Source organism: Pleurodeles waltl, chromosome 3_1, assembly GCF_031143425.1.
Source record: "Pleurodeles waltl isolate 20211129_DDA chromosome 3_1, aPleWal1.hap1.20221129, whole genome shotgun sequence".
Classification (NCBI taxonomy): domain Eukaryota; kingdom Metazoa; phylum Chordata; class Amphibia; order Caudata; family Salamandridae; genus Pleurodeles; species Pleurodeles waltl.
In genome coordinates this window covers 1343505231-1343527113 of record NC_090440.1, presented here as the reverse complement: position 1 = coordinate 1343527113, position 21883 = coordinate 1343505231, and the positions used below count along the sequence as shown (strand labels likewise).

The window sequence follows — 21883 nt, the reverse complement described above, 5'->3', positions numbered from 1 at the left end:
ACAATGCTTAGAAAAAATATGAAATGCCACAGGCAAGGGTCAGCAGGCGTATACGGAAAAAGCAAAATACATGTAAACAAGAGCGTGCGCAGTTCACGCTTATAGCTCCCTGGAGCAATCCCCGATTCTAACCGTTGTTTAAAGTTCCTGGGTGCCTCTCACTTGCGTCTCTTTAGTGACTGTGGCTGGCCCCGTCGCACGCAGGGCGACGATAAGGGGGACAGCTTTCTAGCGTCGCTCCCCTGCCTGCCCAAAAGGTGGTCCGGAGAGGCCTCCGTAGTGGAGAGGGTGGTCCCCAGCTGGTTTATGGCCGCCTAGGTGTTAGAAGGGAGGAGTAAGGCCGGGAGGTCTCTTAAGGGGAGACCTGGCAAGGCTGGGCCTCTTTGGGGTCACGGCGGCGAAGTGGAAAGGAGAGCAATAGACAGGAGAGAGGCCGAGTCCTGATACGGACATCTGGCAGGGAAAATCTGAGGTGAGTCAGAGGAAGGGGGGTGTCAAGGGTTGGAGGCAGTGGCGAATCCCTGCATTTAGAATGGTGATATGGGTCAGAGAAAGCGGGAAAGACGCGAGTTCAGACATCCGATGCCACCCACTCCCTTCAGCCACTGCCACCGCAAACCCTTCCTCTCACCTTAGAGCACTCTTTCTCTCAGCTTCGGTTCGGGCTCCGAAGCTGAGCACCTCTGTCCTGCCCTTCTCAGACTTCGGTTCCGTCACCGGAGCAAAGCCGCTGGACCCGGGCAGGCGGCGCCTCCGGGTGCACGTGTCTCGGCCAAGTGCGGGCGTCCCCGGGTCTCGGGGGCGCTCATGAAGCGTCAGCTGTTTTAGGCGCGGAGGAAACCTAGGGAGCGATTCAAAAAAAAAAAAAAAAAATGTTACTCACCAGTTGCACACTGAGCGCGCATCATTGGTAGGGCACTGGGCATGGGGCGCGAGTTCAGGCGTGCGGCACCCGCCCGCATAAATCGGCCCGATGTTTAGTTCATAAGCGGTGACTGCTCCCGGAGGTACGCGCATGGCTGGTACGGCTCTGGACACGGGCGCGCGAGTGCAGGCGTTCTCCTGCACTCGCTATGACTAGCTCGATTTCTGGGTTTCCCCTCCCCGCAAAGCTAAATCCAGGCATACTTCAAAGAAGATAAATTCCGCGTGGAAATCGCGCAAAATGCAACCTTGCGCGAACATTGAAACTAAACAGGCATTCAATTGCTTTCCGTCCACCGAGGTTACAGAGCACGTAGGCTCTTTGCGAACGATTGCATTTGCCTCCGTAACCATGAAACCCATTGGTGCCCCCCCCCCACCCCCCCAAAGATCCCCCCGCCCTGCCCGCAGCGTCATTCACACAGCTGCACGGAATCACTGCCATCCTCGTAGATCCAGGGCGGGCACAGAGGGGCTAGGAAAAAGTATGTTGGAAGTGGTGGCATGGGCGCCCTAGCCGGCAGGCTGCAAGGGTCAACGAGGTGCCCCTGAACGTAGCAATCGCTGGGAACTCGTGGTCGCGGGTTCAATCATACCCCAAAAAAAAAAAAAAAAAAAAAAAAAAAAAAGCAACCGGGTAACACGAGGCGAATAGGAGCGGTTACTAGGGGCGGGCCGGTGCCTACACAGGGCCGAGCGGTGCTCGGTGAAAAAGTGGCAGCCAGCCTTCCATTTAGTGCCCAGCATTTGTAGCACGTGATAACTGATAAACATTTAGGGCTTTGGCCGTGGAAAAGCCTAAATAGCAGCCGTGGGACCTATAAAGCCTATTTAGTCACTCTCACTAATTAACTCCTGCTGTCTTATGCTCTGGCGACGGAAATGTGTAACGAGAACAGCTATTATCTGTCGTTAGCTTGCTTTCTTTGGAGCTTGCCTTCTTGGGATGTGCTGACTTTTAAAATACGGAGGCGAGTTTCGTCTCCACTTTGACAGTTTGTGGTCAGGATTAGAGAGGACCGGATCTTACTTGAAGCAGGGAATATGCAATCCACTTCTGAATGGACCTGTGAAAGAAACGTTATTCTTCAAAACTATGAATGACCCAGCAAGAGCTTTAGCAAAGCTTTTCTGACACAAGCTGCCAATAGTTATTTAATGGTATTCTTCGGTCGGGAAGAGTCCTGCCAGGTTTTCTTTTCTAATCTCTTTGAACTGCGGCCTGAGAGAGGACTCTGATAAAGCAGGCTCGTTTAAAAAAAAAAAAAAAAAAAAACAAATGTTTGCATATATGTATATCCCCCCCCCCAAAAAAAAAAAAAAAAAATATATAGAGGTGCTTGGGCAGCAACGCCTTTATCGGGCTAAGTGGGGCGCGGCGACGCAAGGGCACAGTGGCTGGGGGCGCACGCTACACTTGTGCGTGGCGCGCACGTCCCGCAGCAGACACTCAGTTAATAACCTCATCCCCCACGGCACTTTCCATGGGTGGCCAGCTTTTCACACGATAATTGAAGCAGCCTCAGCTTCATCCCTTCAAATTTGTGCATTCGTTTTGCTTCGGTAATGGTCCACCCAGCAAATCAGGAAGCGTGCCTGGGGTCAGGGGACATTCATTAGAGCATACGAAGTAAGCTGCATAGAGACATTTAGGGTTCGTTTGTCGCTGTGTTCGATCTGTACATACCTGCCCAGTCAAGAGCGCCAGATGCTAGCTGCCTACAAACCCCACATGCATATGTTTGAACTTGTAGCCATGGATGCCAGCATGCACTTTATCAGTCAGCGCTGGGAGAGCACCATCTGATGCCATAAGAAGGATAACCGCGAGGAGGGCTGTTGTCCTCAAAAAGCAAGTATGAATACGGTTACGCTGATTAAGCCAAGCTGAAGGGAAACAGCATGCCGCAAAGTGAGCTTCGCAGGTAGGCGGCTATAGGTACCGCGACCACGCGTAGGTGGAATCTTTTGGGACTGCGGTGCTTTAACCTATCACCACTATATCTTTTAGGTCTCAGGCTAGATGGGGGACGGCAGCTTAACTTGAAGGCGTGCCTGGCTTGTAGTGGGTACCAGGGGGTACTTACACTGTGTGCCAGGTCCAGTTAACCCTTATTAGTGTAGAAGACTTTAGAGCAGCTTAGGTGGATAGAAGGTAGCAATGGCAACGCGGCTTAGGCTGAAATAGGGACATGTAAGCTCCTACGATACCACTGGTGTCATATGCACAGTATTGAAAGAACACTCGATACACACAAGTTACGTTAAATTTTGTCATATGCCAAAAGTAGCTCAGTGATCACCCACAGTATGAGGATAAGTACATATTCACAAGAGAGGTGGACGCACGAAGCAGCCCCGCCTCATGGTTGTACAGCACTTAAGGCGGCTGCTCCCCGAGGCTGAGCCGAGCTCTAGAAGCTAAAATAGGGCATGAATGTAAGACAATTAGCCCAGAAGTGAAAGCCTGCTAGTAACAGGGACAGACCAATGGGAGCGAACAGCACACCAAAAGAAGGGACGTCAGTTAGCAACTGCCACCGGAAAAGCAAGGATTTAAAGGGCAAACTAAGGAACGAGTAACAAGCGGTGGTGGTGGGCTAAGCACTGCCGGTGCGCAACCTATAATGACGCGTAATAACAGTCTTCACTGGGTGTTTCATATTTCATTACTATAATTGATATAACTCTTGCTATCAGCCTGCAAAGAAAATTCAGCGACAGCATTGGCACCTGCAATGCATATCTATAGCAACAAACAAAAAAAAAAAAAAAAATAAATAATCTAACCAACAAAAGCCGAATAATACCTAGAGCCTTTTCAGTGGTGCTGCTACAAAGCAGCCTAAGCCGAGCCGAGGGACAACAGCATGCCACAAAAGAGCATCGCATGAGGCGACTATAAGTACCGTTTACCACGCAAAAGGGGAATCTTTTAACTGCAGTGCTTGAACCTGTCACTAGTATATCTTTTAGTTGTCCCTGACTATCGAGGGAATGGCGGCTTAACATGAAGGCTGGCCTGGTCTGTAGTGTGTATCAGAGGTGCTTACACATGGTGCCATGTCCGGTTATCCCTCTCAGTATAGAAGAGGGCTGCTAGCAGCTGCGGCTGACAGAAGGTAGCCATGGCAAAGCGGCTTAGGCGAAAATAGGAGACAGGGAAAGCTCCTAATTACCACTGGTGTCATATGCACAATACTATAAGAAGCACAATACACAGAAGTACAAGAGGTAAAGTTTCCTATTATACCGATGGCGTCATATGCACAATACTATAAGAAACACAATACACAGAAGTACAAGACATAAAGGTACTTTATTTTATGACAATATGCTAAAAGTATCTCAGTGAGTACCCACAGCATGAGGTTAAGTTATATAGGCAAAGATATGTGTACCCATGAGGCAACCCCGCGTCAGGAAACCGATTACCTGGCGAAACTAAGAATGGCGTGGTTCATTGTAGCATTACTAAGAATTCCTTGGGGGGCCCACCTAGGGAGCAGAAAGTCCCACGTTCATTTATAACACAGGGACACGCAACAGTCTTGAGGCATGATGACATACAAGGTTCAGGAGCAGAAAGCCCCCACGTTCAGTTATAACACAGGGACACGCAACAGTCTTGAGGCATTATGACATACAAGGTTCATGCAAAGGTTTTAAAAAAAAAAAAAAAAAAAGTGGGTGACTTATTGGGACACTAAAGGTGGATACAGCAAAAAAAAAATATGGAAGTTCACATGCACGGGGGAGGCTGCGGAACAACTAGAGATGCCGCTTGAGGGGGATTGGGAAACATGTGCGGAGGACTGTAATTCGAAGTCAGGGGTCCTTAGGTCGCGGGTTCGGATCCTGCTCGAAGGGCATGTTTACCCTAGGGCACCATTATCAACATTTGTTATTGGCAACATGGGCAACACGGCTGCCCCATTATCAACAGTATGTTATTTGTGACATTGGTAACCCGGCTGCCCCACCACACCTGGCTCACTGCGGCATCACAGGACTTAGCGTAGGTGGGCAGCGGTGGAGAGTAGGACAGCACCACCAGATCGGACATGCAAGAACGTTGTTGGCAGCATACATAAGATAGGGACTTGTCGGAGGGTCGAGTCAGGAGAACGATTCCAGGCGCAGGTGCATTTCCGGACGACATAGCGGGAACAATACAAAAAAATAATAATAATATATATATATATACATATATCTATATATATAATAATGGTATATAATTAACATACATAAGTAATTATAGCATTAAATATGCGAAGCAGAAGCTTGGCGGCCAAATAGAAGGACTCCGGTGAATTTTACAGGATGGAACTAGCAATGTGGGACCTACCAACTGTGATTTATAACCTGCCTCAATAGTCTGTCTTACAGTCATAAGAGAGCAATGCATGGCACTCAAACTTATTATGATGTTGAATAATCTATGGACTGGTCATTTGAGGTATGAGGGGACGAAGTGAGTTATGAAGCAAAAAGGCCTGTCGCAGGAGTCATATGCAGGTAAGGAAACTGCGGCCTAGCTACCGTGATGAGACGTGTTGTTATCAATCTGATGAGGCAGGGCCGTGTGGCAAGAGTTTATGCAGGTAATAATGCTGGGCCCCAGCTGCCCCGAAGAGAAGGGTGGTGACCAATATGTGGGCAGCAGCGTTGGGGGGCTTGGAGGCCGCTCGTGAGTGTGTTTAAAAATAAATAAATAAAGAAATATATAAATAATAATGAATAAACAGATAAACGAAAGTAGCGCCATATGTGTAGGAATGTTATATGAATTTCAGCCAGGCCGAACGGTAACCCGGCGGTAGGAAGTTGGCTCTGTAGGTATTATTCTAAGTAAAGAGAGAGCATGCACAGAGTCCAAGGGTTCCTCTTAGAGGGAAGATAAGGGCAAAAAGAGAAAATTCTAATGGTCTATTGGGTGGTAGTGTGGTCGAGCAGTAGGCTTATCAGAGGGTACACACACAGGCAAGAAATTAGGAACACACACTCAGAGACAATTCCAGGCCAATAGCTTGTGCAAGATTTCAAACAAAGGAAGTTGTGGCACAGGCGAGGAGATGCACTTCAGTTAGGCCCAAAGATGGGGTGAGCTCAACATGGGACGGGACAAGGCACATAGGCTTCACCTAGACGGCCAACCTTAAAGCATGCCCATTACAGGGGGGGCTTGTGGTGGGTTATAGCAAAAGCAGGGTACTGACGGCGGTAGCGGCGGACACATCCGAAGAAGTTAAGGGCCTGGCTAAGGTGCTAACAAATGCGTGTATATGTTGTAGCATTGTCGAGCCATAACATGTGCTGTAACACATCACAAGAAATTGTGAGGTAATGCTTTCCTTCTCGTCCATCTAGGGACTGCGACAGTATGGTGATGGCCACACTCCTGGTGGCCAGAGCAGAGCACCAGCCCAGAGGGGGTGGCTGGAGCTCTGGTTTCAGCGACAGCAGACTCGCCTGGATGGGAACCCCCTAGAACTTGATGTGCCATGTGTGAGCTAGAGTTGGCCAGCTGGTGGGCCAAGAGAGGGTTAAGCCAGGCTTTCCGGTAATCCACCCGGGGGAAACTAGCTAAACAACTGGGGGGAGAGGTCCACAGTGGCAGGCCTGCTTAACACAGGGTCTTGCCAGAACTGTTGCCCCGAGGGAAGACTGGGGAAATAATTGGGCCAAGACGATCCCAAGGGAGGTGAATCAGGGAGCCGGGTATACGGCCACAAGTGGGACATCCAGGCAGAAAATCAACCCGCGCAAGTGCGAATCAGCACGGATTGTATTCAGCAGATGGGTACACCGGTCTGCGGCGGGCACGGATAGTAAGTAAGGGAGGAGCACAGGTGGGGGGGCCCCGGGTATCGCGAGATGCCATCCCCGGGGCTTGGCGGAGTTACAGGGCGATCCTAAAGCTTAAAAATTGGTTAAAAGACCTCCAGATGGTGATTCCTGGAGCCAAAGGTATTCCTCAGGGCCCTGGGAGCCTTGACGGCGGGGTCCTGGGATGACGCGACGGCGCTCCTTAATCCCACAAGGGACAGTTGGAATCCTGAGCAACTGTGGAGACTGGCCTGGGTCTCGCTCTGACTTGTCAGGAGCATGACAAACTAATAAAGTGGTAAAAACCACGATAAAGGAACGAGCTGTAAGATGCTAAACATGTTGGTGCAGAGAACACCAGACGTAACAGCTCTAGCTTTCTCAGGATGGGTGTCGGCCAATATTAATAAACTCATCTCCGACACCGGGATCGCCCGTAAGCTAACCCTACCTGTGAAACCAATAAATTGCGACATATTATACCCACAAACTTTGTCCTGGCATTATTACGTGCATGCATGGTATTGTGATAAACACTAATGGTACTTACCTGAAAGAGCTAGGGGTAGCAGCGCTATGTGGCTGGCCCCGTCGCACGCAGGGCGACGATAAGGGGGACAGCTTTCTAGCGTCGCTCCCCTGCCTGCCCAAAAGGTGGTCCGGAGAGGCCTCCGTAGTGGAGAGGGTGGTCCCCAGCTGGTTTATGGCCGCCTAGGTGTTAGAAGGGAGGAGTAAGGCCGGGAGGTCTCTTAAGGGGAGACCTGGCAAGGCTGGGCCTCTTTGGGGTCACGGCGGCGAAGTCCTACCCACCCACCCTACAGAAGGAGAATAGAAGGCAGGGAGGCGTGCATAGTGGAAAGAAAGGTTGGGATAGTGGAACAGGAGGATAACATGCCTTTCTTTACAGGAAATTACAAACCGTCGCAATGCGGAGTTACAGGGCGATCCTAAAGCTTAAAAATTGGTTAAAAGACCTCCAGATGGTGATTCCTGGAGCCAAAGGTATTCCTCAGGGCCCTGGGAGCCTTGACGGCGGGGTCCTGGGATGACGCGACGGCGCTCCTTAATCCCACAAGGGACAGTTGGAATCCTGAGCAACTGTGGAGACTGGCCTGGGTCTCGCTCTGACTTGTCAGGAGCATGACAAACTAATAAAGTGGTAAAAACCACGATAAAGGAACGAGCTGTAAGATGCTAAACATGTTGGTGCAGAGAACACCAGACGTAACAGCTCTAGCTTTCTCAGGATGGGTGTCGGCCAATATTAATAAACTCATCTCCGACACCGGGATCGCCCGTAAGCTAACCCTACCTGTGAAACCAATAAATTGCGACATATTATACCCACAAACTTTGTCCTGGCATTATTACGTGCATGCATGGTATTGTGATAAACACTAATGGTACTTACCTGAAAGAGCTAGGGGTAGCAGCGCTATGCTTCCTTGTCACGTGCTCCCCAGTTACTGTGTTTACAGTCTCCTGGATAGCGCCACGAGTTCTAGTGTACAGTTCCTCGAAAGCCTGACAGGCCCACTTGTTTCCCTGTGCTACACAGGCCTCATGCTTACCATTACCATGAATGTTGCTCATTTCCAATGTTTACTGATATTCACCGGTGTCTCGGCCACTCGACTCAGCTCCGCCCAATCAGCACAAGTAGCTACTCGCTTCGCAAAGTTTATGAAAGCAGCGACAGCACTGCTGTCCTCCCGGTAACTACTAAGGGGGGCGCTCCTTAGCCAGAGTTTTCGTAAGGATTGCCCTTCAAGTTATGACTCCGCCCCCCGCTATATCTGATTTTAAAGTAAAAATGAACTTCAATATGGTTTTCCCTGAATGTTTTATTATGCCAATACTTTTAGCTTTACTACAGTGGCATTTACCAGTAGTTGATGCTTTTAATTTGTAATGATTTTAAATCATCGTGCAAATAAATACAATTCTGAATCTGAACTTCACTCTAGACCATGGTCTTCGTTTAAAGTTCACAAATGCTCATCCCACTCTGAGTTAACATTCCTCCCATAGCTGCCAGTTCATGTATGTGTACACTTTTCCGCCATACTCGACAGTTGCAGCATTTTCACTTCCCAAGTGTTCCCGAAGTTCTGCTGTTTACAGCTCTCCGGGTGTTACAAGCCCTGCATTTACACGTTTCCCATGTGCTTCCGAATTCTTCTAATCACAAATCCCATGAAATGCCCCGAGATCATATGTTTACAGTTCACCAACGTGTCACCAGTTCCGGTTTACATTGTTCAACCGGGCCCTGCTCACAGGGGTCTGTAATCCACGTGTTTATGATTTCAGTCACACCGTTTCCGAGTTTACAGTGCCCTCAGCACCCTCAGTATTACTTTTACAAGGTCCGACTGCCCCAGTTTGTGCTCAAGTTTCCCCACGTTCTTCCTCCCAGAGTGCAGCCACGATATGAATCTGCAATGCCCTCTAGCCCCCTTCTCCCCTTTACAATGTCCGAAAGTTTTCATTTGTTGCCCTCCCGTGTTTACAGTATCCCCATTTCCCGTCTTTACCCTGCCTCGCCCTTTGTTTTAGTTAGAGGGTGCTGTATTTACAGTACCCACCCCTAGAAGTGCACCCCCTAGGTCCTCCACAGATCCCCACCTCCAAAAAATCCGCCTCCCAGTTCATGTGTGGACAAATCCCCTAGCCCCAGTGTTTTCAGAGCCCCACTAGAGTTCCCCCGCTTCCAATGTTGTTCGTGTTCCGTCCCTACCTCTGTGTTATCTGTGCTCCACTGCCTCTGTTTGGGAGGCCTCAACTTTCCGTGTTGACAGGGATACCCATGCCCTGTATTTACAGCAGAGATCCCCTATTTCCTTTGTTAAATGTTGCTTCCCACTAGCTAACAGTGCCGTGATCCGCCCCCTCCTCTGTTTACAGCAGTGCTCAACCATTGTTTACAGTGTGATCCGACCACAGCGTGGACGCTGACAGTGCCCATTGAGCTGCCTCTCACTTCCTGTCCTAGAGTGGTGCACCCCTTTTTTAACCCCCAAACAGTGCCCTGCTTCCACTGCCCCCCTCCACCCACAGTGTTCCTGACACACTTTCGCTGGTTTTTAATCCTAGATTATTCCTGTTCTTTGAACGCAAGAAAATCCGTCTTTTCATTGGCTCGTCCTCTCCTTTTCTCGCACAGCCAGTGGATCGGAGGAGTGCAAGTGGGGTGAAGGATGTGGATGCGGGGAGGGCACACAGGACCACTTTCTAGGACTGCGTAACATCACCAAACCACCCTGTCCAGCACGCCCTCCGAGGGGCTCCCCTGAAAACCACGGGCGCTCTCGTAATGGACTAATCACAGAGCCATAGGGGTGACCTGGGGAGGAGAGGTGAAAGGAGCGAGGGCTGGTCTCTGAACCCCCTGGTGGCGTGGAGGGGCGGATGGAGGCTTCCCTGAAATCCTGGGGTGCTGCCTCAGGGGAGAAGTAGCGCCCCAGTTTTCCTGGTTTTACTAGGGATGGCGGAAAAAGCTAAAATCCCAGGGAGCCCTAAGGGGCCGGGGGGGGTCAATTGGTACCTAGAGTGTCCAATAGTACTCCCCAGACTCCCACTCGCAGCCTAAGGAAGAGGGATCGCACCACGCATGTTCTCTAAAGACCCCAAAGCTCAATCCGTTTTCAGAAAGGGGGTGGGGGGCTGCACTAAATCTACTGTGAATATTTTTATCTTTCCTCACCCCCAGGTTAGTCTCCTGTTGGATGGATGCCTCAGTCACTAGAGGGCGCTCTTCAGCGCAATTTCTGAGTGACTTGTGCCTCCATGAACTCTTAGGTTATCAGCGGGGTCAGGGCGCCCTCCCTACTTTGTATTTTATGTGCTCCCTGAGAATGACTATCCTGCAGGTGGCGCTGTTCTTGAACCCTCCCCCTCCCCCCCACCCCCCGTCCCTCCGTCCCCCCATCCAGTAAAGTTCGCTTTAAAGAGGGTCTACGCTCCAAGGTTCTTTGTGAGGATTCGCCTCAGACCCCCATATGGTGCTCTCTGAGGGAAGGGCACTGAGGACCCTAAAAGAGCTTCGAGGGGAGTGTTATGCAGGAGGGGGATGTTTAATGACAGTACTATCTTAATAGCATTTTCTGGTCTGGTTTGACAGCAACACTGTCTGGGTTACCAGTTCTTTAACGTATCCAGAAGGTGCGCCTTTTCTCTGTCCGAAGCACTAGTATCCCCTCTCCTTATGCTATCAACTGCGCATCATTCCACCTCACGGGGAGTGCTTGCATTGCAATGCATGAATGATTATTTTACATTTCCAAAGTGTAGGGAATTATAACACATTATTTAGTCCGCAAAGCATTTTTTTGTACGACAGCCTTTTATTTTTTTTAAATATTTCAGCCAGGAATATAAATGAAAGCCAGACCTATTGGTGTTGTCATTGTTTGTTTTTGATGACGGGGCTCAGTTGGGACTCCAGAATGCTAGGGAAGGAGTATGGCGTGGGCTAAAATGCCAGCGGGAGGGGGCCATGGGGAGGTGAGTGACCACATTGGAGTAACGGCAGTCTGTTCATTTTGGGCCATCAGTACTTAGTGAGCGTGGATACATCTGGAGCCCAGGTAAGGACAGTTTGGGGGGAGTTGGCAAAACGCGCTCCCTCCCTGCCAGGCAACCTAACTCTAGTACCCCTTAAACACTCGCCTGGCACTGTACCACCAGCCTACTGAGGCACAGGAGACACGGAGGAATGATTTACTACAACTCACGAGAGTCATGTTCAAGCACACTGTTCCCGTTCCCTCACACCCACACACCGCGCCCCCTGCCAAGAACACACACTGGTACCCCTGCCCTTGCACCGCCTGCAATCTCTCACAAAACCACCTCCAGCCTCACATCTAACTACCCTCGCTCCTACTAGCAACTCTGCCCTCATTCACATTACCACCGCTATCCTTACACAAGCAAACCACCTCCGGCCTCCCTCCAGCACCCGTACTGGCACAACCTTTGCTGACTCAGTCACACGACCCTCACCGGCACCACTTCTTTCATCGACACAACCGCTTGTACTCGTACTGTCACTCACAACCACATTCTGCCCTCACTCAGGCAGCTCTGCCCTCCCTTTTAGCAGCATCGCCGCCCTCAGGCTCCTAACCACCCCAACCATCACTCTACACCCTAACCTCATTACGAAACTTCTTCTGGCCTCAGTTACACAATATCTGCCCTCACTCACCGCAGCACCCCTGCCCTCATTCTCCAAGCGCATCTACGTCACCCCTAATATCCTTATTTCCACCACTGCCCTCACCTTTGTAAACACCCCACCCTCATACGCACCCCCATCCGAACTCTCAAAACCTACATGACCACTCATGCTGTAACTCACTCTACCCTATACCGTCCCACGAGACCCCAGATCCAGTCATGAGTAATTCATACAGTCCAGTTTTTTTTAATCTGTATTTTGCAATTTACAGTCTTGATTTTATAACAAGACAAACAGGACTTCAATTCCCAGAATGCAAAGATAAACACATGGAGATCACCACACACTAAAAACATCAATTTGAGAGCTCTGCCCTACGCTAGCCTCATTGACGGTACCCTTATTCATATTAACTTCCCCATTATCAACGTCACTGTACCCCTACAGGCACTCACACCAGGACCGCATCTCCTCCTCACATAACACCCCCCCTCCACTATCGCCCTCGCTCACACCTCCCGTCACTCTTGAGTATCACTTAAACCACCATCTCATGACCTGATCCTCCCACCCAGACTATAAGCAACGTCTTCCTATAGTACCACTACCAGTTTGGTTAGCAGGTGAAAGATTGTCGCCAGGGGCATTTCTTCCCGGTCCTAGGATTCTTCAAAAACCTATTGCATTCTGGGAGCTGTAGTCTTGGTTGACTTCACCTACGTCATTGGGGCTGACACATCTGAAAAAAGTCGTTCGAAAAGCGAGGACTGTTACTCAGTGTCCACAGTGACAGAGTCATCTGGTAGGTAACCTTAACCACCGGCTTCGCACCATCAACTCTTCTCCTATTCACTCAAACACATTTTCAGTCGCATCACCACTCACTCTTGAATCTCAGCTCTCATTGCTACTGCCCCATCTTCACTCACAATGCCAGCGCTCCCATCACCCCTTCACTCGCACTAGTACTTCACTACTCGCTTGTTACCTGTCACTCACACTGTCACTCAGTGCCAGCCCTACCCATACACTCGCACCAGTACCCGTGCCGTCACTCGCATTCACACTGCCACTCACGCCAACATACCACCTCTGCTGTGTCTGGTAGTGCCTCTTCTTCAGTTAGGCAACTACCCCTGCCATCACACCTTCACCACCACCGCCCCCACACTCATTCACACCACCCCTCCTTCATTATACTACAACCCCTCCCCTAACCCCCGCACCCATGTTCACTCAGCACTCGCTGCCACCTTCCACCAGCGGCTCTCACTCACCCAGTGGGGCCGCCTCAGTCGCCGCTCCTGCCCTGCCAAGGCGGTGGCTTTGTGCCCCCGTTTCCGGTGCGCCCCGGTCCGTGCTCCTCCTCTCCCCAGGGCCGGCTTCCAGGCTCTGCGGCTAATTTCGGGCCGGCTTTTTTTGGCCGGTGTTATTTGCGGGCTGGGCCCGGCAGTCGCCCTCCGTCCCTCACTCCCCCGGCTCCTATTCAGGGGGCGGCCCCGGGCCTGCCAGCCTGGTCCTGCTGGACCAATCGGGAGCCGAGGCGGGTGGGTGCCGGGGAGGGGGAGGCCGTGACCTCACGGGGAGCTCCCGGAGCCTCCCATTCCCGCTCCTCCCATCCCGCCCTCCGCCCGCCCATCACATTCCACATCCAGGGCTTATCTGGGGTCTCTGCTCCCTCCAGCTCCGCAGTCACTCCCTCTATCACAGCCCTCCTCCTCCTCTCCATCATTCGCGTCCCTCCTCCGCTAGGATCCTCTCAATCACACCCTGCCACTTTCTCATTCCACTCTTCCCTCCTTTGACCAGTTCTTTTTCTCTCACTTGTATCTCATTCTGCTTTTGCTAATCTCTTGCCCGTCACTCTCTCGTTACTCCGTATCTCTCGCTCCGTTTACCATCTCCACCCGGCCTCTTGTTTTCCGTCGTCTTCCCATGTTTCTCTTTAACATCCCATAATTTATCGTGACTCTTTTTTTCTCCTACCACCGAGGCACCCTTTCCCCCTCTCTCCCTTTCACTCTCCTGCCAATCTCTCTTTTATCCCCATCTGACTTCATCTCTCCACTCGTTGTCCTTCTCAATTCTCTTCCGTGTCTTTCCTCCTCTTTCGCTCTCCTGCCAAACATATTCACATTCCCTTCTCCACTCCCGATGGTGCTTATCTCGCAGAACACCCTATTCCTCTCCCCCACTCCCTATCTGCTTGCCCACCCCCTCTCAAAACACACAGATCACACTGTAAAGTAAATGTCGACAGATCCCATTGCGGGAGGTGGTGGGGTCGTGGGTATTAGCTGCACGGGGGAGGGCTTCCTGTTTTGCCATCCATTGACTGGGCCACATCATACAGTGCGACTTTACGGAACACGAGGCTTTAAGCGGGCTGAAAAAACTGTAGGGTCCCTCAAAGGGGCGTGGCGGATTTAATGAAGGGCGTGGCTTAATAACACATACGATAAAAACCTAAAAATACATTCTTAGCTCAGTGTGCCGGGACTGGTATTTAGCTGCTTCTTTCAGTCATTGCATCCCGATATGTAATACAACAAGTAACAATATACATATAACAAACCAGGTCTATTGGCTTTGTTAATGGTTGTTGCATAAGATAAATAAGCAACAACAATGGCTTCATTGTATAAAATACTGAAAAACGTCAGTTCTAAAATTATGAGACTGTTAAAGAATTATATAACAAGTCTCTTTGGAGTTACATCAAAGATAGGGCAGGGTGGTTCTGCTGCGGAGTTAATTTTTTTTCTTCATTCTGAGGGTGAGGGCAAAATTAGAGAGCCCAAAAGCACCTATTTTTTGGGTCAAGTCCTCCTGTGATCTGATGTGTTGCAATCTATCTGTGGGCTTTTAACCATGCCCACCGCACCCCCATCACTGTCACTCGTTCATGTGCTTGCCTTTCAAAAATCCTTTGTTACGATTGGTGAATGCTTTACGTTTGTCCCTCCTTGGGGCAGTTGTGTTACTGCCTTGGCCATCAACCCTGTTGCATGGATAATTGCACTTTTGCCGTTATGTTTGACTGCCAGCAAACTTCTTTTTCCCTTTGTGTCTCTCTCCATCACGCCCATGCTCATGGGAGCCGTGGCACTTTGAATCGGCTCGCTTATGTCAATTGTTTAACTTTTCATTTTCAATTTATGTGGAAAGAAAAGTCCAGTTAGGAATTCGCAATGCTAATTGCTTTATTTAACTCGGGCAAATCGGAGACAAATTGCATTGAAAATGCTTGTTAGAATAGCCGGTGCTGAGCACTGTCAGGATCTGGCCCACTTAAAGCGCTGCGGAAAACTAAAGCTAAATGGCCTGGGTTCCTGGAGTGGGGCAGTGACTGTCCCGCCTTGTAAACCAGGTGGACTTTGAGTGAACAGCAGTGCTTAATTTGAGGTACTTATGACAGTCTGCCACATGGTGGTGCTGTTTGTCTAAATTAAGGATGAGCGCACTATTTTTTAAAATTAATTAAATAAACATTCAAAAAGAATGCCTAAGCCATTCCCATAGCTTTGGGGGCCTGGAATAGTCTGAACTTTCACTCTTGTAGGAGTGCGATGGTAAGTAGCTGTGTTGGTACTGTCACTGGCAGGGGCAACGGGTGGTGCAAGCCACAGTGGCCTCCTAAGGAGGGCCCTGGCACTTCTTTTATTTACTAATTATGCCCTGGTATAAAGGAGGGAGCCATTGCTTGCACTGCTGTATAAAAATGCGTAGCTGAAATTCCTGGTTCGAGGGTGGTAGGGGCGTTGGGATTAACTGTAGCACAGAGGAGAGCCAGAAGGGCTCTTGTAATTAGGGCCTTTCACTGCAGCAAATAATGCCGGGAGGAATTGTCTACACTCCAACGTAAAGCGTGGGGTCTGCACTCTTTAGAGCATGGGTACTCGCAAACATTTCTCTGGGGGCCACAAAATACTGTCTGTGGCAAGCCCGAGGGCCACACTGATGCCAGCAGGCCGAGAGTCGGGTGATGAAAACTGGGCATAGGAAGCGGGTGGGGCGAAGCAGATACATGGTGTGAATAACAAACTGTGAGAGAAAAGGAGATACTCATCTGGTAGCTGAATTGCAAAAAGTGATACTAGAAATCTAGACATCAGTCCCTGCTTCCTCGTTTGACCAAACTGTGTGATCCTAGGCAATTGGTTGATTTATTTTGCCTCCTTTTACTTCAATACCATGTGAGAGCCCCTTGAATACACAGGTTTAGGATGTGTGCTATACAAAAAATTATCTTGTGTTTTATTTAATAAACTATGATGTTATTCCAGTTCTATAACAACCAAGGATACACACAAGGTGCACCTGACAAACTACTTTCCTCTGGGTTCACTGATGGCATTGTTTTCAGAATGGGGAGGGCCTGGATGTTTCCAAGATCATGTCTGAAAGTATTACTTCTAATAAATGCCTCTCAATGCAGTGCTATAATCTGACCTAGTAAGGTAAAACGCTCATGTATTTTAATAAAATGCACTTTTTTGAAGTTTGCAGACAGTTTATCACATTTTTACTTTTAGTGCAAGAAACTTTTAAAACTAAACGTGTGCCTACAAATAAGTTGTCTAGGCCACTTAATGTGTAAATAAAGTATGCCAGTTTCTGAATTTGTCTGCTTTGTCAAGTGAACAGCAGCCAAGTGCTGCTGTTCACCAGGGAGCCACAATTAGAGGACAGGAGGGCCGCATGCGGCCCCCGGGCCGTACTTTGAGTATCCATGCTTTAGAGGCAGGAGGTCCCATGTCCTGGGGAATGCTGTCTGCAGGTCAGGGTTGGTTGGCATTGACTGTACGGCTGCAAAAAGTGAAGACCACATGTCAGATGGGCCACTGAATACTGTGTAAACTAGAGGTGGGCGTGCCATCAAGTTACCAGGGAGAGCTGAGCCAAAGTTCGGCTTTGGCTCTAAGAGCCCCTCCCGAGCCGAGCTGGGAAAAAAACTGGCATATAAATCATGCAACAAGCATAATGTTAGAATGTGATAAGGTGTCTTTAAAATTCCAAAAAGAGTATTTCTTTGACACGAGGAAGCTTTTCACCTTAGTACATCAACAGTATCTCTGCTTTGAGAGGTATCTATTACAGATGAGAGGCTTTAATCATGAACTGAGAAGCATTCCTGTCCCCTGCCTGAGGACAATGCTCTTAGTGAACGAAGAGGCAAGTCGGTTACCATGTGTACCTTACATATTGCTTAAATTCTTATAACAGATGAAGCAACGTTATAGGGCATTAAATAAAACACAAGCGGTTTTTGTAGAGCACTCATTCTTAACCCGAGTATTTGAAGGTGCTCATATCTGATAATGAACAGAAAGGTGGCTCGTGAAATAAAGCATTTGCCTACGGTCACACAGTATGGTCAAGCTAGGAAGTTGTGACCGATCCTAGATTTTCCAGTTTCACACTGTGCAATTCAGCCACTAGATGGGTATTTCCTTCTGATAACAGAGGTTAATTCTTTCTTCTTAATTCTTGGAGGGTGAAATTAAAAAGCAGGCAATGGGCAGAATCCACATTTACTTTTACAGCTTTAAATAGCATGAACCTTGTCCAAGGATATAAGCGCTTCATAACAAACACACTACTTTATACTTTTTTTTCTCAACCAAAGGAGATTTGCCAGAATTCAAAGGATGCTGAGCCGAAGCCAGATTTGAATGTGGTTTCCCAATTTGCATGGCTGGCAGCTGTGGCCACTAGGCCATAGCACCTCCAGTGAAAGCTTGACTCGCTTTGGGCTTGAGGTTTGAAGACGACTTCGAGCTGAGTAAGATTCAGACATAGGGATTGACTTTTCAGTGGCTCACCCATCTCTAGTATTAAGCCGAAAGGCTGCTTTCCTACAGTTTAATCACTGGACCCTTACAACAAGAAGGAACAACGTTCTGGTATACATTGGCTGCACTCTGTAAAGGCAGGAGGAGTTTGTCCTAGAACGGTACAGTTACTGCACACCACTGATTATACTGCATCGTGCATGTCCTGGGAACCTTTATCCATATGTACAGAGGCCGCTGTCCTTAGGTTAGTGGCTGTCCTGCAGTAAGGCAGGAAGTGTCTTTTCCTAGTCACCATTACTTGGGGGCCGTTGACTGTACTGTATAGTGCCAGTGGTCCTCATGTACCAGGAACATGACCTTTGTTGTAAAAAGCTTGAAGGCTCACGTGCTGTGAGTGACTACACTACAGAGCACAAGGAGGCTCCATGTTCTGGTCACCTTTGACACCACTGTATAAAGTCCACGTCCTGGGACCGCACACTGTACTATTTTGAGCCCTGGGAACCCTTACCCATGCACCGGGGGCCACTGAGTATACTGTATAATGCCATGGGTCCCCAGGCACTGGGAAATATGCTCTGTATTACACGAACCTAAAGGCCCATGTGCTGTGAGTGACTGCGCAAGGAGGCTCCATGCCCTGGTCACCATTGATGGTGTTACACAGAGTCCATATCCATTAAAGCCAAGAAGGCCCAGGTCCTGGGGGCACTGACTGTACTTCTGTCAGTAGCGAGAACACAGTGTCGCGGGGCAGGTGGCTCTACTCACATAGACATGTTTTCTTCACTTTTTCCTTTTGACTCTGAAAATACCAGAACCGTAAGGGGCACCCAGATTTCTGGAAGCGCTTTGGCACCATAAATATGGTGGAAATGTGTTATGCAAAACCACTGAACACTTTTCCACATCCAGCCATTCATTGATGTGGTGTGTCTTGACTGGGCGCATTAGACAGGGCCCTTTCTGAGCCCTAGTGAGAAAAACATTAGTGGGAACTGAGGGGTGCAGTGCCGATAGCTGGTCTTATTTAGGCTCGCTTCTTAGTACTTATGCGCAGTCTCGTCTTATCTCATTTGCTATGGCACCTATGCGGTGCCACCAAAGCTCGGTTGCTCCGTAGGTGCAGTTGCATGCTGTGATTTTATAGCCACAAAAATGTTCTGCTGTAGTATGCACAAGTTGCTTTACTTAGCTCAGTTGTTAATGCACGTCCATGTTCTCAACTTGGCTCACGCACCATATGCCATATTTACTCAGTTGTTAGTGCGTGCGTGGTCTCAGCTTGGCTCAGTGGTAAGTACGCAGGCGCCATCTCACCTTGGCTCAGTTGTTAGTGCGCAGGCGCAGTCTCACCTTGGCCTAGTTAGTGTGCTTGCAGTCTGCTGCAGTGAATGTTTACGTTTCTTGCCTTCAGTTGCGCCATTAGGACAGCAGTAGGTATGGTGGACACTGGGAGGAAAACATTACTATTCTTGCTCCAGTCGTAGAATAGTTGGCGAAAGTGCAACTCTACCCGAAGTGGTACAGGAAGCTTAGTTAATATTCCAATTCCACTCTTGTAATGTGTTGATGAAAGCTAAACATTCACCAAATATTTTCAGAAAAGGTTGAAAAGTATTGACTCTGCATTGTGGAAAGAGCTGCCCTGACATCCGATTTTGTGACAATTGCTAGAATCCGTGCACAGTCTCCGCATGACTCCATTGGTTCTACCCAGGCACAGCCTCGCCTTGGCTCCATTGGCACTACCCAGGCACAGCCTCGCCTTGGCTCCATTGGCACTACCCAGGCACAGCCTCACCTTGGATAAGTTGTGCTGCTAGTACACATGGGCAGTCTCATCTTGACTGAGTTAGTACACATGCAGTCTCACTTGGCTCCTCTGCTGGTATTCATGCTCACTCTCACCTTGGCTCCATTGCTGGTACACCTGCACAGCCTCGCCTTGGCTCCATTGCTGGTACACATGCACAACCTCGCCTTGGCTCCATTGCTGGTACACATGCACAGCCTCGCCTTGGCTCCATTGCTGGTACACATGCACAGCCTCGCCTTGGCTCCATTGCTGGTACACATGCACAGCCTCGCCTTGGCTCCATTGCTGGTACACATGCACAGCCTCGCCTTGGCTCCGTTGGTACTACCCAGGTACAGCCTCGCCTTGGCTCCATTGGCACCACCCAGGCACAGCCTCACATTCGCTCCATTGATTCTACACTTGCACATTCTCACCTTGGATAAGTTGTTAGCACACACGCACAGCTGCTAGTACACATGGGCAGTCTCATCTTCACTGAGTTGTTAGTACACATGCAGTCTCACTTGGCTCCTTTGCTAGTATTCATGCTCACTCTCACCTTGGCTCCTTTGCTAGTATTCATGCTCACTCTCACCTTGGCTCCTTTGCTAGTATTCATGCTCACTCGCACCTTGTCTCCATTGCTAGTCTGAATGTAAAGCCTCTCCTTGGCTCCTTTGCTAGTACGCATGTGCAGTCTCAATTTGGCTCCCTTTTTAGTACGCATGCTTAATCGCACCTTGGCTCCATTGCTGGTATGCATGTGCAGTATCACTTTGGCTCCATTGTTAGTACACATGCTCACTCTCACCTTGGCACCCTTGCTAGTACGTAGGCCCATTGTTACCTTGGGTCATTGCTAGTATGCATGCACATTCTCTCTTTGGCTCAAGTGCTAGTACGCATACACAGTCTCACCTTGGCTGCATTGCTAGTACGCATGCTTACTCTCACCTTGGCTCCATTGCTAATATGCCGGTGCAGTCTCACCATGGCTCCATTGATAGTACACATGCGCGGTCTCACCTTGGCTCCTTTGCTAGTACTCATGTGCAGTCCTCACTTGGCTCCATTGCTAGTACTCATGCGCAGCAGCACCTTGGCTCCATTGCTAGTACTCATGCTCACTCTCACCTTGGCTCCATTGCTAATACACTGAAGCAGTCTCACCATGGCTACATTGCTAGTACTCATGCGCTGTCTCACCTTAGCTCGATTGCTAGTACGCATGCACTATCTCACCTTGGCTCCTTTGCTAGTACTCATGCGCCGTGTCACCTGGGATCCATTGCTAGTAATCATGCTCACTCTCATCTTGGCTCCATTGATAGTACTCATGTACACTCCTAATTTGGTTCCATTGTTAGTATGCTTGCACAGTATCAGCTTTGTTCTTTTGCTGGTAGTTATGTGCAGTCTCAACTGGGCTCCACTGCCAGTATGCGGGCCCAGTCTCACCTTGACTCTGTTGCTAGTATGCATGCTCACTCCACCTTGGCTGCATTGCTAGTACGCATGCACAGTCTGACCTTGGCTCTGTTCAAGTATGCATGCTTACTCTCACCTTGGCTCCATTGCTAGTACAGATGCATTTACCTTGGCTCCATTGCTAGTATACATGCGCAGTCTCACCTTGACTTTGTTGCTAGTACGCATACATAGTATCACCTTGGCTCCTTTGCCGGTATGCATACTCACTCTCACCTTAGCTCCAGTGCTAGTACACATGTGCAGTCTCACCATGGTTCTTTTGCTAGTACACATGCACAGTCTCATCTTGGCTCCATTGCTAGTGCGCATGCACAGTCTTACCTTGGATCCATTGCTGGAATGCATGTGCAGCCTCGCATTGGCTCCGTTGCTACTACTTATGTGCAGACTCACCTTGGCTCCATTTGGTAGCACGCATACTCACTCTCACAATGGCTCAATTTTTAGTACAGATGTATTTACCTTGGCTCCATTGGAAGTACACATGCGCAGTCTAACCTTGGCTCCATTGCTAGTACGCGTACATAGTATCACCTTGGCTCCATTGCTCATAAGCATGCTCACTCTCACCTTAGCTCCAGTGCTAGTTCGCATGTGCAGTCTCACCATGGTTCTGTTGCTAATACACATGCAGAGTCTCAACTTGGCTCCACAGCTAGAATGCATGCTCACTCTCACCTTAGCTCCAGTGCTAGTACGCATGCACAGTCTCACCTTGGCTCCGTTGCTAGTACACATGCACAGTCTCACCTTGGCTCTTTTCTAGTACGCATGCGCAGTCTCACCTTGGATCATTTGCTGTAATGCATGCGCAGTCTCACCTTGGCTCCATTCCTAGTTCGCATGCACAGTCTG

At 49.3% G+C, this 21883-nt stretch overlaps 1 protein-coding gene across 30 annotated transcripts in view; it reads right to left on the bottom strand.

Moving 5' to 3' along the window:
* The window catches only part of PHLDB1 (pleckstrin homology like domain family B member 1), a 397027-nt gene that overhangs the window by 263350 nt on the left and 111794 nt on the right, over positions 1 to 21883 (bottom strand). For 8 of the 30 annotated variants that reach the window (XM_069224768.1, XM_069224778.1, XM_069224780.1 and 5 more), the window contains exon 1: positions 13216 to 13542. The exons of the other annotated variants lie outside the window; for them this stretch is intronic. The gene's annotated coding sequence lies outside the window, so the exon portion shown is untranslated. Of the gene's footprint in view, positions 1 to 13215; positions 13543 to 21883 lie in introns of those variants that run through there. 30 annotated transcript variants of the gene reach the window in all.